This window comes from Schistocerca gregaria, chromosome 2 (assembly GCF_023897955.1).
Source record: "Schistocerca gregaria isolate iqSchGreg1 chromosome 2, iqSchGreg1.2, whole genome shotgun sequence".
NCBI classification, from domain to species: domain Eukaryota; kingdom Metazoa; phylum Arthropoda; class Insecta; order Orthoptera; family Acrididae; genus Schistocerca; species Schistocerca gregaria.
The window spans coordinates 918,989,960-919,009,649 of NC_064921.1; the positions used below are offsets into that span (position 1 = coordinate 918,989,960).

Sequence of the window (19,690 nt, forward strand, 5' to 3'; positions counted from 1 at the left end):
ATGCAGACTGATCTCCATCATCATTGTCGACTGTATGAATAATGGAAATAGCCCACCTGCTGCGAGCATAGATTCGCTAGCGAATCTTTGTTGAACACAGTTCATTCAGTTTTTCTTTTCTTTCTTCAGAGGACCATTTCTAATTTTATGAAATGATAATTAAATCAAGACCCTAAGCTGTCGACAGGCGTTGATATACATCAACGAGGACAGTTGATAATGTGTGCCCCGACCGGGACTAGAACCCGGGATCTCCTGCTTACATGGCAGACGCTCTATCCATCTGAGCCACCGAGGGCACAGAGGACAGTGCGACTGCAGGGCTTATCCCTTGCACGCTCCTCGTGTGACCCACATTCCCAGCTTAATGTCCACACACTACATTCGTAGTTCCCCTGCCCATTACACTCATTACTCGCGGCAGATAATCTTACCGAGTCCCATAAGAGTTCGGGAAATGCGTGTGCACCCAGCACAGAGGAAGAAGGTCAATGGTCGGTTAGCCTTGGCTATATGAAGCTGGTATCTGTTCTTTCGGGCATGTCGTCTTCCTTTCAAAGTTTCCCAACCAAATCATTGAATATTTCCGAAACACTCTCCCACCGATGGAATCTTACAAACGTGGCAGCAAGATACTGATTTCCTTCATTTATCGACTGGAACAGCTAACGATCTCAAATACTGGACCAGCATTAAAAAACAGATTCCACAAGAGTTTTTGTACGCTGTTCCCTCTGCAGCTACGAGAAGCATTCCTAAAATCCACCCGATAAATCTGTCTACTTGCCCTTGCTACAACAGATTTTATGCGTTCGTCGCGTAACATATTGCTTCGTTAAGTTACGTCAAGAGCTTTAACCTTATGATCAAATATTGTGGCACATTGGTAATGCTGAACTTGTCACCGACTTCTTCCACTACTCATATGTCTTCCCTTCCGTTAACAGACATACAAAGCGAACTGCCAAACACTGAAATGCACGTGGTGTAAAGTGAATTAAACGCGCCGCTAGTCACGCACAGTAGCTTGTATTTTTAATGCGGCGCCGCGGAGCAGAAGAGCCCCGTTGTAAGAGCTATAAGAAACTGCCTCACAGCCGCAGAACCAGTAAACGGTGAGTCACGGATTCCCAGGAAGACACCGGATGTTAACTCTGTCATCGCACAACAAGGCCTTGTGTAGGGAGAGCAGTCTGTTGCTCGCGATTCTCTCCATGCTCTGCAAAGTAACTTAATTTTCATCGCGAATGAGTGGAAGAAGTGTTGTCTTCTGAATTCCTTCATTAACTACCTGTTTCTTATCCTGTTACAGTCATAATTCATCAGGCACACTGGCGATATTCTATGCCTAACAGACGGGCTTATTACAGAATTAAATCACTTACTTGCAGGCATAATACAGTAAAATAATATTTACGATTGTAATACAACATTAATAATTTCTTTACGAGTAATGTTTTTCGAAAATAAGGTCCATTTTTTAAAATTATTGCAAACTTACAAGAATCAAAACACACACGAAGTTTTAGAACACCCGCTAAATTAAAATTATCACTTAGAGACATGCTACTTAGTCTCAAGACTACTCTACTTAGAATCATAACGCAACGAACAAGATAGTATTTAGCAGATAATTACAAGCCATCAGCATAACACCAATCTAATTACTAATTCACCAATAAAATTACAAACAAATTAAAACGGAATAAGCGTGACACACACAGCTTAACAGCACCAAAGCGTCCCACACAAAAAAGCGCAAGCTGTAACAACCCAATAGCACCGTAACATGTATGTACAGAAATGAGTGAACAAAAAACACAAAATAGATCACAGTGACACTTAAAAACAAACACAAGAAGCAGCAAATGTATAAAGATGCGTAAATATACGCCTCTCCACATCGACGTTTGCCAAAATGAGGGAATCTTATCTCTTACGTAGCAGTGACTTATACAGTAGGACCGAAGGAGCATGAGGTTGCGTTTTCGTAAAAAAAAAAAAAAAGAGCTCCTGGCAACTTGAGACATTCATCATTCACTGACACATAAAAGGGGGAAAATGATCGTTACAACAAGGTAGGAAACTATAAAGTTACTTAGATCTAATAACAAATAGAAACCGCTAAAATTACCACATGCTCATGAACAAAACAAAGACTGGACAGAAACTTACCCTAAATGACAATGTAAACTTGACAAACCACTCGTTGCTTACGCCAGATGTAACAGTACCAAACAAACATGTCAGTAGTTTCTCATAGAAGTACTGTCACGCAACATCTTCCCTCAGCAGAACCTTCAAAACATACCAATTTGTATTCAGCTCCCCTAGCCATCATCTACCCCTGACAACTCCGGTACCTACCCTCATACTTCTGCGCCAACTTTAACTCCTCCTTTCTCGCTCGCAAGGTAAAATACTGGTTTAATATAATATTTTAACTTCTACTTAGGGAAATGAGATTACCTTTTAAATTAAAACCACGAAGATGATAAGCATCTAAGATCTGTACTTTCGAACTCCTACGGTGCAACGTGCTTAGCGCGACCATCACCTAAACTTGAGGAGACGTGTGCCACTGCTGAATAGGTCGCTAGAATAACTGGTCACTTCACTTGCTGAAAATTTTTTATTTATTGATGCGTTTCGGGCACAGCCCTTCGTCAGAACATAATAAACAAAAGTCTTCAACAACAGATGCTGACGGCTGACACGTGCGAATCTTTATTTTGTATGAAGACTTTTCTTTTGATGTTTAATGATGTGTCATAAAGAAGAATTTTTGAACAGCAAGTGACCATTTATTCTTGAACCCTATTCAGCAATGACACACGTCTCATCAACTTTTAAAATCTTTATTAGTTCGTAATCACTTTGATCAGTCCCAGTGTCTCTCTTTGGAGTTCTCGGCTCACTGCTTGTTGCAACGTCGTGTCCGTCATTATAGACAATGCAACACCACTCTAGTGTTGTGATACTATAAGTTTCTTACTTTTTTTTAAAAAAATATTATTCCTTGATTAATGATACTGCAAACATACAAGTTCAAATGGTTCAAATGGCTCTAAGCACTATTGGACTTAACTTCTGAGGTCATCAGTCCCCTAGAACTTAGAACTACTTAAACATAACTAACCTAAGAACATCACAAACATCCATGCCCGAGGCAGGATTCTAACCTGCGAGCGTAGCGGTCTCGCGGTTCCAGACTATAGCGTCTAGAACCGCTCGGCCACCAGGGCTGGCAAACATACAAGTTACTCATCTCTTAGGACAATAACATAATCATGACAGTCTATCATTTGTCGTCCTTATCGAGGCTCAATTCGTTAAATATGTTGATCACTACTTGCCTAGCCGCTTTCCTTTTAGTTACATAGACAAATTTCTCACGTTCCCACTCAGTCGGGACCATCTTCGCACACGGGGAAGCGCGAGCTGTAAGTCAGTATTCCTACTGACGCAATCAGTTTTCAGCGAATGTATACATTACTGACAAAAGATCTTTCACATTGCAGTTTGACGCCGACCGCTGTGGCCGAGCGGTTCTAGGCGCTTCAGCCCGGAACCGCACTGCTGTTACGGTCGTAGGTTCGAATCCTGCCTCGGGCATGGATGTGCGTGATGTCCTTAGGTAAGTTCTAAGTCTAGGGGACTTTCCATGAAAGATGATTATCACTGCCGTGGTGATATTAGAATGAGCTGGCAATTTAATACAATGCGGATACCCGAAGTTTGCAGTTTATTTATTTATGCCTTTATTTTATCGGACAAGGTTAGGGTTTTAATTTCCTCTCCTACATCTCATCAGGCTGCCTTAATGTGTTAAAAGTACAATATGCATAGTATCTGAGCAGTACGTAATAATAATAATCATCGTCATAACAACAAAAAGTTGGGTCAGCAGTATCAATTAATGAAAGATTTTTCATCAGTGCTACAGGTATGCGCCTCTCACTATTGTAAAACATGAAAAATTCAAGATTCACTGGAACTTCAGATTCATAACCGATAAAAAATCTGACCGAACAGTGGTAATTAAAACTGGGTCAGTCACCTTCTTCAGAGAGATTGCTATATCCAACGTCCAAATTTGCAAACCACCTGCATTTAGAAGAGGGTCAAATACAGGGACCTGACAGTAGAAGCCGTAGAGAGACAGATCAGTACACATAGTCCCTATGGTAACATCGCACACCGGCGTTGACCCAAAACGGACTGCAAAGAGTGCGCAGCCAAAACGGACTGTGAAGATTCTGCAGAGCCTAAAAGTGCATCCTTTGCTCCGTCGGCCTCTGCAGAAGGCTGTAAAACTGAATGTCTGCACAGTACATCGCTGGGCTTTCGGACAACATAGGCAGCTTAGTGGTTAAGATTTGTTTTGGCAGTTCTCAATACACTACCATATAAACTCAGTTCGGAGTGGAACTCATTACTGAAAACAATTCTACTCCAGTCAGTGAGATTTCAGGCCTAATGTGCCTGACATTACTCAGTCGGTCTTGTTGCTGCACGGAGGTCAATGGGAGTCGGCCCAAGGTGCGCTGTGAGCTCATAGCCCTCTCTGTGAACCTCCTGTTGATGGTCCTTGTGATCACTAAAGAACCAGTTGCACGTCGGATTGATGATAATGATGAATCCGCGACTCTTAGTGCGTCTCTGATGATTGCTCGGCCCTCACGTCCTGTCGTCTCTCTAGATCGACCACTTCTTTCTTGACGCTGTGTTTGGCCTAGTTTCATCCAGTCGTGCCAACACCGTCAAATAGTGGAATCGATCCTATTCAAATTTCGAGTGACTCGCTTCTGTGAGCATAACTACATGTCATTTCTCACTGCTAAGTCTGCGTATATTGCACGCGCACCTATTTGCAAGGCATAGCTACTGTCCAACTGCCGGCCGGAGTGGCCGTGCGGTTCTAGGCGCTACAGTCTGGAACCGCGAGACCTTTACGGTCGCAGGCTCGAATCCTGCCTCGGGCATGGATGTGTGTGATGTCCTTAGGTTAGTTAGGTTTAAGTAGTTCTAAATTCTAGGGGACTGATGACCTCAGAAGTTGAGTCCCATAGTGCTCAGAGCCATTTGAACCTACTCTCCAACTAAGTACACGGAATGAAATTCGCAAAGATTATATGCCCTGGTATCAAAAAGTCCCCTATTTACTGTCCTTGCACAGCTGCACGGTGAAATTGCGCTAAAGCGCCACGCATTCATCCATCGGCCACCAAAGTTCACAATGTTACATTTTCCGTCGATCGACATCTGCACGAATATCAATTTATGACCACTTTGCATAACTTCTTCATGGTCCACCGTTTCTTTTTTGGAGGTTACTACTTTCTAACGTGCGCTCCATTCCGTGAAACTCTGGTGACAATTGTCTGTCACGTTTACTTATGATTCTATCTATAGTTTTACTAGCCTTGCTTCTTCAGACGTCTACCATGTGTGTATTTACATGTTGCCTTCTAAAGTGGTCACTATTGTTCCATGTCTAGAGATGAAGAATCGCATTTCTTAGTAATTAGTAACACTAGTGTATCACCAAGACAGTGTCAGTACTTTATATTCTGCCATTCTACGTTGGTCAATTTGACACTCTGTCTCTCTAGTAGTGTTTGTGAAGTCATTCGTCGACTGTGCTCGTTGACACCTGTAGTCGCTGCGAGTGCTGTGTGCGTGGTGCACTGAACATTCTGTCTGTACAGTTGTTGAGATAGGCCCTCAAGGGCTGATGCCGCCGTGTGAGTCGTCTGTCGCGCGACTAGCATTGCGTTCTCGAGTCCCTCCCTTTCCACAAGCACAATCAGCTTCCTAGGCGAACTTTACATGCATCAAAAGCGTGGGATAGTAACCGTGGCCGGTTAAGAAATATACTGTGCACCAGCCGTATTGCCATACATCATCCGTTCCCTGATGTTGCGGAAGAATGCATATAGCCTACGGCCTTTACGCATTTGTCCCACTCCCTTTGCCACGAATTCATTCTCCAGGATTCAAGCTCTCTCATTGTCCACAAGAGGCATCTCACCGCATCTGGTCTGGTCTACCCTTTTTCAATCGAGACGTTGCCGCGCGATATTTAATAGGTATGTCTATTGTGGAAATCTCTAGCACCTCCACTGACTTGGTGCCGAAAGCCCCTGATAGCTGCAGCAACACTCCTCTGTCCGTAAGTTATCACCACGGCGATAGCCTTGATGCAGAAACAATGTGTCCAATAGAGACGGCGGTTATCGCTGAAACGGCCGGTTTTCTGTTACACCGGTCTTTTCCCGGGCAGTTCAACCTGACTGAAATAATCTGTTTTCTTTTTTTTTTATTTCTACGATCTTCTGTAACAAACGTAGACACTGAAGAGAGACTGAAAAATTTTGACTCCCTCATTTTGAAAGCAGACAGAAACAAAACATTAACTTAGCTAGACAAATACACTGAAGCGCCAAGTAAACTGGTATAGGAATGCTTATTCAAATACAGAGACATGTGAACAGGCAGAATACGGCGCTACGGTCGGCAACGCATATGTAAGACAACAAGTGTCCGGCGCAGTTGTTAGATCTGTTACTGCAACTACAGTGGCAGGTTATCAAGTTTTCAGTGAGTTTGAACGTGGTGTTATAGTCGGCGCACGAGCGATGGGGCGCATCTCAAAGGTAGCAATGAAGTTGGGATATTCCCATACGACTATTTCACGAGTGTACACTGAATATCAGGAATCCGATAAAACATCAGATCTCCGACATCGCTGCGGCTGGAAGAAAATCCTGTAAGAACGGGACCAACGGGACGACGACTCAAGAGAATCGTTCAACGTGAAAGAAGTGCAAGATTTTTGCAAAAAGAAGCAGATTTCAATACTGGGCCATCGACAAGTGTCAGCATGCAAACCATTCAACGAAACATCATCGATATGGGCTTTCGGAGCCGAACGCCCACTCGTGTACCTTTGACTGCACGACACAAGCCCGCATCACGTGGTCGTGCCGTAGCGTTCTCGCTTCCCACGCCCGGGTTCCCGGGCTCGATTCCCGGCGGGGTCAGGGATTTTCTCTGCCTCGTGATGGCTGGGTGTTGTGTGATGTCCTTAGGTTAGTTAGGTTTAAGTAGTTCTAAGTTCTAGGGTACTGATGACCATAGATGTTAAGTCCCATAGTGCTCAGAGCCATTTGAATTTTTTTTTTTTTTTTTTTTTTTTTTGCACTACACAAAGTTTAACGCCTCTCCTGGACCCGTCAACATCGGCATTGGACTGTTGATGATTGGAAACATGTTGCCTCGTCGGACGTGTCTCGTTTCAAAATGTATCGAGCGGATCGACGTGTACGGGTATTGTGACACCCTCATGAATCCATAGACCCTGTATATCAGCAGGGGACTGTTCAAGCTGGTGGAGGCTCTGGAATGGGGTGGGGTGTGTGCAGTTTGAGTGTAATGGGACTCCTGATACGTCCAGATACGACTCTGACAGATGACACGTATATAAACATCCTGTCTGACCACCTGCATCCATTCATGTCCATTTTGCATTCCGACGGAATTGGGAAATTCCAGCAGGACAATTCGACACCCCACACGCTCAGAACTGCTACAGATTGGTTCCAGGAACACTCTTATGAATTTAAACACTTCCGCTGGCCACCAAAGTCCTCAGACATGAACATTATTGAGCATATGATGCAGTGCTGTTGAGAAGAGATCTCCACCCTCTCTTACTCTCACGGATTTACGGACAGTCCTGCATGATTCATGGGTTCAATTCCCTCCAGCACTACGTCATACATTAGCCAAGTCAAGGCCACGTCATGCTACGGCACTTCTGCGGGCTCTCGGGGTCCCTACACGATATCAGACAGGTCTACCAGTTTCTTTGGTTGTTCAGTGTAAAAGAAAACTTACTCCGTCCACCTTTCGCTGGTATTTACGACAAGTGGTTGAGCACCATAAAAAATTACCAGTACACTCCTATTGTTTCTAATTTTTCTTTTTAAATTCTGCTCAAAAATCATGGTGTAATCGGGGATCATACCACTATTTGGGCATTACGAAGAGTGAGCGTAAAGGGTGAAAACTGAGTTTAAAGAACTCAGTTTTTTACATTAATTTGCCCATTTTCAAGAGCTACAAGCAGATAAAGGCATATTACATGATTTCTGTTTGTATCGTATACTATCAACGCACGGTTGTTCAGTTCTAAGGCTTTTAATTTATTGCTGTTACTATAATTTCCTTCCTCCTTCATTGCTATTTTACTTCGTAAAAATATTTCTACAATACAAACGGTGCTGTGTGACGATAGGGAGAAACTACCGTAAAGACGATGGGGGACATGTCTTACACACTAAACGTACCTTAAGCAAAGCCACACGGCAACAGGATCGTTATTGTCCCAGCAGTACTGTACCATTTCTTACCTCATGATTATTTCTTTCTTTTTTTATTATTTCAGTCAGCTTTGTTATTAAAATAGAAAATAGCACAAATCGGTTTTCCTGGTTTCTGTAATTTCGAAATGTTTCAAACCAGTGGAAATTTTATGAATGAAAATGATTCCTTTTAAAAAAGTTTATTTAAAAAAGAAAAATTTTAGCACTGCTGCTACGGCTAACTATATTTCTTTTTTTACTCTGTTATAACCGAGACCAAAGAAATACCGAAAAATATTGGTTATTAGAGCCTTGGGAGGGCCAGGCCTGACAAAACTCTACCATCTAGACAGCAAGATGTATGAGACAGGCGAAATACCTTCAGACTTCAAGAAAAATATAATAATTCCAATCCAAAAGAAAGCAGTTGTTTACAGATGTGAAAATTGCCGAACTATCAGTTTAATAAGCCACGGCTGCAAAATACTAACATGAATTCTTTACAGACGAATGGAGAAACTTGTAGAAGCCGACCTCGGGGAAGATCAGTTTGGATTCCGTAGAAATGTTGGAAGACGTGGGGCAATACTGACCCTACGACTTATCTTAGAAAATAGGTTAAAGAAAGGCAAACCTACGTTTCTAGCATTTGTAGACTTAGAGAAAGCTTTCGAAAATATTGAGTGGAATACTCTCTTTCAAATTCTGAAGGTGGCAAGGGTAAAATACAAGGAGCGAACGGCTATTTACAGTGTGTACAGAAACCAGATAGCAGTTATAAGAGTGGAGGGGCATGAAAGGGAAGCAGTGGCTGGGAAGGGAGTGAGACAGGGTTGTAGCCTATCCCCGATGTTATTCAATCAGTATATTGAGCAAGCAGTAAAGGAAAGAAAAGGAAAATTCGGAGTAGGAATTAAAATCCATGGAGAAGAAATAAAAACTCTGAGGGGCGCCGATGACATTGTAATTCTGTTAGAGACAGCAAACGACCTGGAAGAGCAGCTGAACGGAATGAACAGTGTCTTGAAAGGAGGATGTAAGATGAACATCAACAAAAGCAAAACGAGGATAATGGAATGTAGTCGAATTAAGTCAGGTGATGCTGAGGGAATTAGATTAGGAAATGAGACGCTTAAAGTAGTAAATGAGTTTTGCTATTTGGGGAGAAAAATAACTGATGATGGTCGAAGTAGATAGGACATAAAATGTAGACTGGCAGTGGCAAGGAAAGCGTTTCTGAAGGAGAGAGATTTGTTAACATCGAATATAGATTTAAGGGTCAGAAAGTCGTTTCTGAAAGTATTTGTATGGAGTGTAGCCATCCATGGAAGTGAGAAGTGGACGATAAATAGTTCGGACAAGAAGAGAATAGAAGCTTTCAAAATGTGGTGCTACAGAAGAATGCTGAAGATTAGACGGGAAGATAACAAATGAGGAGGTATTGAATAGAATTGGGGAGAAGAGGAGTTTGTTGCACAACTTGAGTAGAAGAAGGGATCGGTTGGTAGGGCATATACTGAGGCGTCAAGGGATCACTGATTTGATGTTGGGGAGGGGGGGGGGGGGGGGGTGGCAGCGTGAAGGGTAAAAATCGTAGAGGGAGACCAAGAGATGAATACACTAAACAGATTCAGAAGGATGTAGGTTGCAGTAGGTACTGGGAGATGAACTTTGCACAGGATAGAGTAGCATGGAGAGCTGCATGAAACCAGTCTCTGGACTGAAGACCACAACAACAATAGAGCTAAAATACCGGTATCGGTTTTAATCGATCGTTTTTTCGCATCGCTAGTTCCCAAGACATTTTGACTCGAAAAGAGCGCATTGGCGTGTTTTACTACAGACGTGGAAGAACAAAGAACGGAGAGTACATGGAGCGGACAGTTCCCGGACTTGGGCCCGGCGCTGGAGACGTCAAATCTGTAGCGCTTGCCGGCGGCAGCCGAACGGCCCCGAGAGCCGACGAGCGCCGCCGCCGCCTGCGTATCTTATCGCCGGAAGCCGGCTGTCGCGGCAATCACCGCCAGCGCAGCACCACTAGCCCGCTCCGTCTTACGGCGGGCTGCCAGCGGCCGGCGTCCCTGACCGCCAAACGGCCGCGTGGCCCCGATAGCCGCCGTGGGAACCCACCTCAGTGCTCACATCGCTGCCGCTGCCCGGGTCCGCAGAGCCGCCGTGGCCCCCGGCACAGCACAGATCGTAACCGGCTGGGGTCGCTTTATTATCTCGACGGTCGCCTTATCACAGTCGCATTGCTAACGAGCTCACTGGGAAACAGACCTATGCGGCAGAGCGTTGAGCCATTAAAATTGCGATGCCAGGAGGGACAGCATACAGTGTCTTCGGAAATTCGTGTGACAGGCTTCCAGAACTTGTAGAGGGAAGTGAGTACATAAAATTTTGAATAGGTACCCTTGTCCGGAAACGGCATCCAGTGACGCCGCAGAGCGTCGAAGTTACAGGCGTCGGCTGACGGCTGTTGTATTCGGACTCTCCGTTCATCTTTCAGCAGGATGGGGCTCCACCCCATTTTCATCGTGAAGTTCGGAGCTGCCGCATCAATAGATCGGCTGTGCTACAGAAGGGGACAACTGTTTCATGAAAAGGCCTCCCCGATCTCCAGATCTCACTCCGTGTGACTTTTTTTCTGTGGGCACACATTAAAGACCAGGTGTATGTACCGCCTCTACCACGTGATGTAGCAGAGCTCCGCGAGAGAATACGGGAAGCGACTGCCACAGTCGACGATGCCATGCAGGGACGAGTATGGCAAGAATTCGATTACCGTATTGACTTCTGCTGGGTCACTCATGGTTCGCATATCGAATGTGTGTAAAAAAAATAAAATAAAATAAATAAAAAACTTTCGGAGTTTCTCGTCTAAAAGCAATATTTATGGCATCTGTACAATGTTTAGTTCTTGTACAACAAATAATTGAAAGTGTTCCCTTACTTTATGTACACCCTGTACGCAGTAGTAGAAACCATATTAGACAGGGTTTCAAGAAAATACAATGTCTGACGCACACATGTATCGAAAATACTATGAAAGTAGTAGACACATGTAAGATATAGACAATCGTGAGAGAAATACCTACTTTCTTTCATAACACGAGCAAGAAAATAAGGCGTTTGCATTTTCTACATGGACATTGGTACAAATGTATACATTGTCCTGTTGTGTTATTTCATTGTTCGGTCTTTTTCCAACCTCCGTTCTTCCCTATTAACTCAAAGGGTCTCTTCGGTATTGATTCTGTTAGGGTTTGTAGTTCTTGCAGTGAAATTGTCACCTACTCTTCTCTCATTGTCTTTTCAGCTCACATAACGCCACAGATTGCCTTCCATTACAATAAACACACCTTGCATCTATTCACCAAAGGTTTTCTACAGGGTTCGATTGCGGGCTATGTGCAGGCCAGGGCAGAAATCGATACCATTATCTTCAGACCATTTTCTATTTGTAGCATAAACAGGCACAGTTGAATTGTCTTCTGGAACACTACTATGTCCTCATACATTCTAATCAATACTGTCTCTAGCAGCTCAGTGTACATGTTGGTGTTCATACTGGTGTTCAGCAAAGCAATTCATGCGTTACTTTTAGCAGAGAAGGCTGCCCAAATCATCATACTTTCACGACCAAAATTTCTTACCTGTCTTACCTGCTGCTCTGTTCTCAGATCATGCCAATAATACTGAAATTCATCCTGTCCGTCCAAATTAAACTTCATCACTGAATATCATCTCATCCCATTCTGAAGTCCACGACATACTTTTTCGGGAAAATCCATTTTAGACTGTTTATATTTAGGTGTTAAGAGTGGTTTTCTGTAGTCGTTTCTTGAATGCATATTTATGTCATGTGACAAAATTTGTCTTACACGTCTGGCAGTTACTGGCAACTATAAACCAGCAACAGATTGAGAAAGATGACGGTTTTTGCACCTGATTTTACGCAAAAGTAAGTCTTTATGTGTCCCAGATAATCTTATATTTTGCCCATATTTTCCGTTATGTCCATATCGTACGCCCAGTCCAAGGAAATTATCAATCACTGTACTTGAACAGTCCAGCTTCTTGGCAATTTGAATGATTTAGAGTGTCCCATATCCTTTTACGTATCGATTTTTGCTTGTTCGTCACACGATAACTGTTTTCCTGCCACAATCGTGGTTTGTGTACACAATATGCTCTACCACTAATGGTATATGTTTCCCATCTGCAGTAAAGGCAAGTACGCACACATAAACACCGCGCAGAGGCGATTGCCTTTACACCAAGAACCACCATCTACTATCTGAACCGTTGGTGTCTCGATATATACTGTACCACCAACATAAAATGTGGCCATTATTTGACTGTATTTAGCGGTGCACTGAATTTCATACTGTGACATATATCTCGTGCAGAGATACTCCAATTGAGAACGTTTCTTGCACATATCCGTGCCTTTATATTGATTTCCACAACTGTACGGCACATCCTTAACGTTACAGGGATGTAACGGCTGCTCTCCAAATAGTGGCTGCGTGAACCGTAAGTGATGGTACTGTGTACCCAGTGGCACGTGCCGGCATCATGTGATGATTGCATTCTGGCATCCGTTGTTCTCCTTGGAGCCTCCAGGCATCGAAACTCCCTCATAAGCAAAAACAGGACGCTGGCGACACGACGTGGTGTAACTCAAGTGTTCGGTGTTTTGTGTTGGACGCATCACTGACAGCGTGCCTTTCTGCTACCACGTCATTGGAAGCCGCAAAAATGGACGCCGTGCTGACAGTCGGTGGTGCTCCAGATCTTGTCGTATTGTCCAGCCACATAGTTTTCTTTGGGGGGGGGGGGGGGAGAGAGAGAGAGAGAAGGCGAAACCGATACCGGTATTTTAGTTCTGAATATCCGATATTTTTCAGTATGTGTTTTATCTCGATTTTAACAGGTATTTTTTACTTCTCTCTAATAACCGGGTAAAAACACTGAAATGTCAGTTAGCCATAACAGCAGTGTTAAAATTACGGCCAAACTTTCAGCAAGCATTCCTCACACACAAAGAATGAAAATATGTTATGTGGACATGTGTCCGGAAACGCTTACTTTCCATGTTAGAGCTCATTTTATTACTTCTCTTCAAATCACATTAATCATGAAATGGAAACACACAGCAACAGAACGTACTAGCGTGACTTTAAACACTTTGTTACAGGAAATGTTCAAAATGTCCTCCTTTAGCGAGGATAAAAGCATCCACCCTTCGTCGCATGGAATCCCTGATGCGCTGATGCAGCCCTGGAGAATGGCGTATTGTATCACAGCCGTCCACAATACGAGCACGAGAGTCTCCACATTTGGTACCGGGGTTGCTTAGACAAGAGCTTTCAAATGCCCCCATAAATGAAAGTGAAGAGGGTTGAGGTCAGGAGAGCGTGGAGGCCATGGAATAGGTCCGCCTCTACCAATCCAACTGAATCTGTTGTTGAGAAGCGTACGAACACTTCGACTGAAATGTGCAGGAGCTCCATCGCGCATCAACCACATGTTGTGTCGTACTTGTAAAGGCACACGTTCTAGCAGCACAGGTATGAAATCATGATAATGTGCTCCATAGAGCGGAGATGGACAAAACTAAAATGAGCTCTAACATGGAAATTAAGCGTTTCCGTACACATGTCCACATAACATCTTTTCTTTATTTGTGTGTGATGAATGTTTCCTGAAAGTTTGGCAGTACCTTTTTGTAACACCCTGTATAGACCTTTTGTTTTAAAAACGAGTAATTTATGTTCATAAAAATTTCCTTTGCTTTGAAGTACCGTGTTGTTATAGAAACTGGGAAAAGCAGTCAGTATTGTTTTAATAACAATGCTGACAGAAACGAGCAACAAGCACATGTTATAAGACTTGGTACGACACTGCTTAGAGGCAGTAATGTACCTGTTACCTTGTGGCATGGCCTATTGCATGGTGCGGGAGTACATGCAGTGTGCTGCCGTCAGCGGACATTTTTGTATTGTAGAATGGCACCCTCCATAATCTGGAAGTATTTTACGTTGTGTGGTAACAGTGAAGTAGGATGTTTCATTTCCTTCACAAGATTAAGAACAACAAACTTGCGACATCTTGTAAGGAGAATAAAACTTAACAATTGATTCATAGTTCGCAATGAAACTTGAAAGTAGCTGATGCGTTGCCTGTCTGTGTAGTAGACCTTTATCTGCTTGTAGCCCTTGCAAACGGCCAGCACGAAAAGCAGTGTTCTTCTACGTCAGTTTTCACCTTTTATCACTGACTGTTCCTAATGCCCAAATAGTGGTATGCTCCTAGATTACAACATGATATTTGTGAAGAGTGTCAAAAAATTAAAATCAGTAGGAGAATACTGACGATTTTTTGTAGTGTTCAACCACTTAATCACTGCCGGCCAGAGTGGCCGAGCGGTTCTAGGCGCTACATTCTGGAATCGCGTGACCGCTACGGTCGCAGGTTCGAATCCTGCCTCGGGCATGGATGTGTGTGATGTCCTTAGGTTAGTTAGGTTTAAGTAGTTCTAAGTTCTAGGGGACTGATGACCTTAGAAGTTTAGTCCCATAGTGCTCAGAGCGATTTGAACCATTTTGAACTTAATTACTTTCTGACAAATGCAGCGACAAGTGGGCGGATTAAGTTATATTTTTATTTGCCTGTTTAATTTCGTACTCTGATTCCATGTATTTCTATGTTTGTTACTAGATATAATAGGAATAAAGAACTGAAAGACGGTTATTTCAGAAATCGTCCATTTCGACCGGTTTTAACACTCACGTTAAACTGAAAAAAAAGATATAATATAACCGAAAACAGGTTGTTTCGCCAATAACCGCCGTCCCTACAGCATACGTGCCTGGGTGCAAACAGGCCCATTTCCTGATTCAAGGTGCGATGACGTTGTGCGATCTGCACGGCAGAGCGAACAACGGTTGCCCTCTAGAGCGCTGGCAGCGCAAGGCCTCTCAGATCATGCAAGGCGCACAGCGAGGCCTTCCCGAATTCATAGAAGCTATGTTTCCGTGAAAATTGTGGGACGTCACCAACGCGAGCAGTAGCTGGTAGGACGGTAATCCGAGAGCCTCCCGCTGTCAAATTCCGACAGGTGGTGATAGAAATTTGCCCTTCTTATACCGGCTGGTTGTAACTAAAGTGCGACTACTCACAGAGGTTCACTGTTAACTGTAAGTGTCGTATGGCGGCGGAAACTCTGTAGATGATCTAATGCGTTAATGTGGAACCGATTTACGCAGGAAAAAAAAATTAGTTCCAATTTTGGCCACCTGCTGCAAATCTGGCGCTGTGAATGCAAGAAAGACATATATGTTTCCAAATGTAATGGAAACGGTATGTGAGGAGAAAAGGTCAAGCAACCAAGAAAGGCGGCATGTTGGTTTCATCATTCCGCTTACACAATTTGTTCAATGTGAGCACCAGAGACGACGAAATTATGTACGGCGCCAGATTTGCACATGGTGGCCAAATTTGGAGCTAATTTGTTTTCGCAGCCTGAATCAGTTCTGCAGTAATTCATTAGCATATTTAGCAAGTCTCGCTGCCATACGATGATTACAGTCCATGCAAGAACTCTGTGAGTAGTTGCACTTTAATTATAACTACTCTGTACTTCTCAAAAAGAAAACAGTCAAATGCTATTTCTGAATCACAAATCTGCTGCATGATCTGTCCGTGTACAGGATGTAAGCGATAACTGTTGACAATGTACCGCAGTGCTGTAGGGGACGTCGAGAGAATTAGATATTATAATAACCTATACGAAGATCTGATGATGGTAACATAGTGTTACCGAACCCAGTCATCCACAAAACAGTATCTTATTGCGATCTTGGCTAAGAAGTTGTTGTTCTAACTGTGGTCTGTAAAAACGGACAACAAACACATATTGGCCTGCAAAAATGACCTACTCTACAGCATGTGCACGCTGTGCAATATTTTTAGTATCCTCCAGCTCTCTTACACATTTACAGTTCGATCTGAATTTAGCTCTCACATGTACAATAGATTTGTAATAAAAAAAGCCGCCAAACAGAATAATTGTTAATTTCATGCTCTTAAAATGCACAATACTTTGAGGTAAAATTTACACAAAGATGAATTTTACATTTTGTAAGTACAAGGACAAGGAGTTGTTAATATTTATGGACGATTTCAGCCAATATTTGGCGCGGCGCGATGCGCTGGAGCTTCGTTGGCTTTCGTCGGCCAATTCGAGGCAGCTTCTTAGCTTCATAGACCATAAGTGTCCTGCATCAATTTGTTCGTCTCCACTTCACCTACACCACTGTGGTACGATTCAAACAGTTAACGTTCACATCCTGCGTACAGAATATAGATGGGGTTAATCCTACTTAACTGTCCAGCTCCAGTGTAACGCTAATTACTTGCATATACAAGTCTTTAATGGCAATTTGACGTTTTTAAAAGCCATATTGACTGTTAATCGACCGTGCCTGTTTCAGAGACATGAAAAGATTTTTCAAATGCCGCTACCAGTCACCAAATTTAATTAATACTTAAATTATTTAATTAGTGACTTGATTCAGGATTAGACCTCATCATCAGGCTACAGTGGCCGTTAGTCTTGGCATATGCTGTAGTAATCCTGTGGACAAAGAGAAGGATACCCAAATAAAAGGCGGCATCTCTTTGTACGATGATCTGCCGTTTGCGTGAAAAAATTTAAATACAATTCATTCACAAAACAAGTGCAACATTCTTTTATTTCAACCATCGCCGGCCGATTGTAAGCAAATTTTAGAGAAAATAAATAAATATTATTTTCTTTGAGAACAAATACAGAGACAGTGATGTGACAGGAACAGTGATGTAATGCATCAGTTTTACAGGGACTTTAATCGTTGCTGCGACTGTCATGGATAGTAGCGCCGAACATTCTCAATAGTTTTACTGACTATGTGCTACTCTGTAGTCGCTCAGTGAAAACATTCCAAAGTTTTAGAGACAATATTCGACGCCACAAATTGTTCAAATGGCTCTGAGCACTCTGGGACTTAACTTCTGAGGTCATCAGTCCCCTAGAACTTAGAACTACTTAAACCTAACTAACCTAAGAACATAACACACATCCATGCCCGAGGCACGATTCTAACCTGCGACGTAGCGGTCACGCGGTTCCAGACTGAAGTGCCTAGAACCGCTCGACCACCCCGGTCGTCGACGCCACACCTGAATGTATTAGCAACGTGTCCTACAGCGGGAAAGTGTTAACTACCACACTCTAATCGTTGGGGAACATGAGCCGAATGTAGAGACAGATGGAAGATCTAAGATGATACCGGTGAAGATATCGTGATCGATGTAGAAAGTAAGAGGAAATTAATGTGGAGCACAAAATAGAAATTTTTTCTTATTAATTTCATTAACCTGTTTAAATTTTCTCTCTGTAAACTGAATAAAACTACACCCACGACAATTATAATAAGTATTGCTATTATTATTATTATTATTATTATATTATGATAAAGAGAGAGAAATTGTAATTTAGTTGCCCCAAAGAATCCCTCAGCACGTTTGTTTTACGGTTCTTAATTATTGGGTAGAATGAGGTGGCCTAATGGGGGACTGGATTTTGTTGCTGCGTCACTGGACGCGGATGCCTGTCCACTAACGTAATTATTCGTTAATAATTAGCTGAATTTATGTATTATGCTGCTGTGTGACTGAAACGTGTGACGTGTGCCACGGTCGCTTGCATTCCAGAGAAATATTTGCAGCAAGCGTAAAATACGTTGTAAATATAAACTTCTCTCTGCAGTTTTGTATCCTAATGCTTCAAATTGTGACCTTCCTTACGTTGTCAACAGCTCATTTCGGTTATTTATTTAGACAAAAATTGCGATTAGCACCTATTTCCAACATATATCTTAATGAACATAGTATCAACGAACCTGCTGTTCTGTGAATGTAGTTATTCGCAGAAAATTTAATTCGGAAATGTGTATAGCCAATACCGTACCTCAGCTAAAGAGGATTATTTATAGCGCATTTTCAGGCTACTGGAGATATTTTTCGGAAACAGATCCGAGAGCATATGCAACAGACACCTCAATTTTCACTTCTCCCACAGACGAAAACATAAACCAGATAACTGTTAATCAGGCAACTGAAAACATGACAAGCTGAAACGAACAAAAATATTTCTAATCTGTTTACCTCTGGAGTTTATTCGAAAAACCTGCTTATTTTTGATAGTTATAGGAGAGGTTTTTCCATCCGCCCGCTTGTAGGAAATAAAAACTTGCTTGCTACTGGTCGAACGTCGCACCTGTCCCCCGAACAACAGGCGACCATTTAACAGATCGAGATTACGCAGCTTCCCGTGTGATACGGCGCTGAACCGTGGCGCCAACGCTCAAGGTTATCTTCCGGAAACAAACAGATAATGAACGATCGGAAATTAACCGCAGTGACTTCCGCGACACGTTATACTTGTCGCCCGAGGTGTGCTGATACAACGAAGCTGATAAAAACTGATTCGGCTAGAAGCGTAGTTAGTTGAATGCTCAAAGGGATTCCAAGACGAGCCACATGATAAAGCCATATTACTGGCAGCACACCAAAGTTGTAATCAACATTCAAGGCGTCTCTCTGACTGTTTATGTGTGGATATTGCATCGCGCTCACTTGCTGTGTCAATTGTCGTTCCATTACATTTCATGCCTGAATGAAACAGACTCGGTAGAAGTAGACAGATGTTATTACAGAACGTTAAAACTCTCAATATATTTCACATTTCATGTCCGTGGATAATAGAACCTACCTGATAGGTCTTTGGCATTCATTTAAATAGAAAGAAAGCTAAATCTTCAATCTGAATTTCATCGTACGGCAAAAATTTTATTGTACTAAGCTATTGATAAACAACGAAGAAAATAATGGATCAATTTAAGCAGGCAATAAGTGTATGAAGAGTCTTCAGCATTCTCTTCAAGGGCTTAAACAACGAACGCTATGCTGGCAAAATTCATTGGAAAAAAATCTGTAACAAGCACTAACATAATAAACAAACGGACAATTATTTTGTAATATTCCTTTCATTCATACAATTAATTTGCAGTTTTATAAATTTTTAACGCTTTTAACCCATCTTAGTTATGCTCAGACCATAATGCTAGTTTAGCCGGCCGCGGTGGTCTTGCGGTTCTAAGGGCTCAGTCTGGAACCGCGCGACTGCTACGGTCGCAGGTTCGAATCCTGCCTCGGGCATGGATGTGTGTGATGTCTTTAGGTTTAAGTAGTTCTAAGTTCTAGGGGACTGA

At 42.7% G+C, this 19,690-nt stretch overlaps 1 protein-coding gene and 1 non-coding gene across 2 annotated transcripts in view; one reads left to right on the top strand and one right to left on the bottom strand.

The window, feature by feature from the left end:
- Window positions 1-19,690, top strand: part of LOC126335350 (protein lozenge-like) — a gene marked incomplete at its 3' end in the record, with an annotated part of 654,398 nt that overhangs the window by 210,357 nt on the left and 424,351 nt on the right. The gene's annotated exons all lie outside the window — the stretch shown is intronic.
- Trnat-ugu (transfer RNA threonine (anticodon UGU)) lies at window positions 225-299 on the bottom strand. The gene has a single exon. It is a non-coding gene; the product is annotated as a tRNA-Thr (tRNA).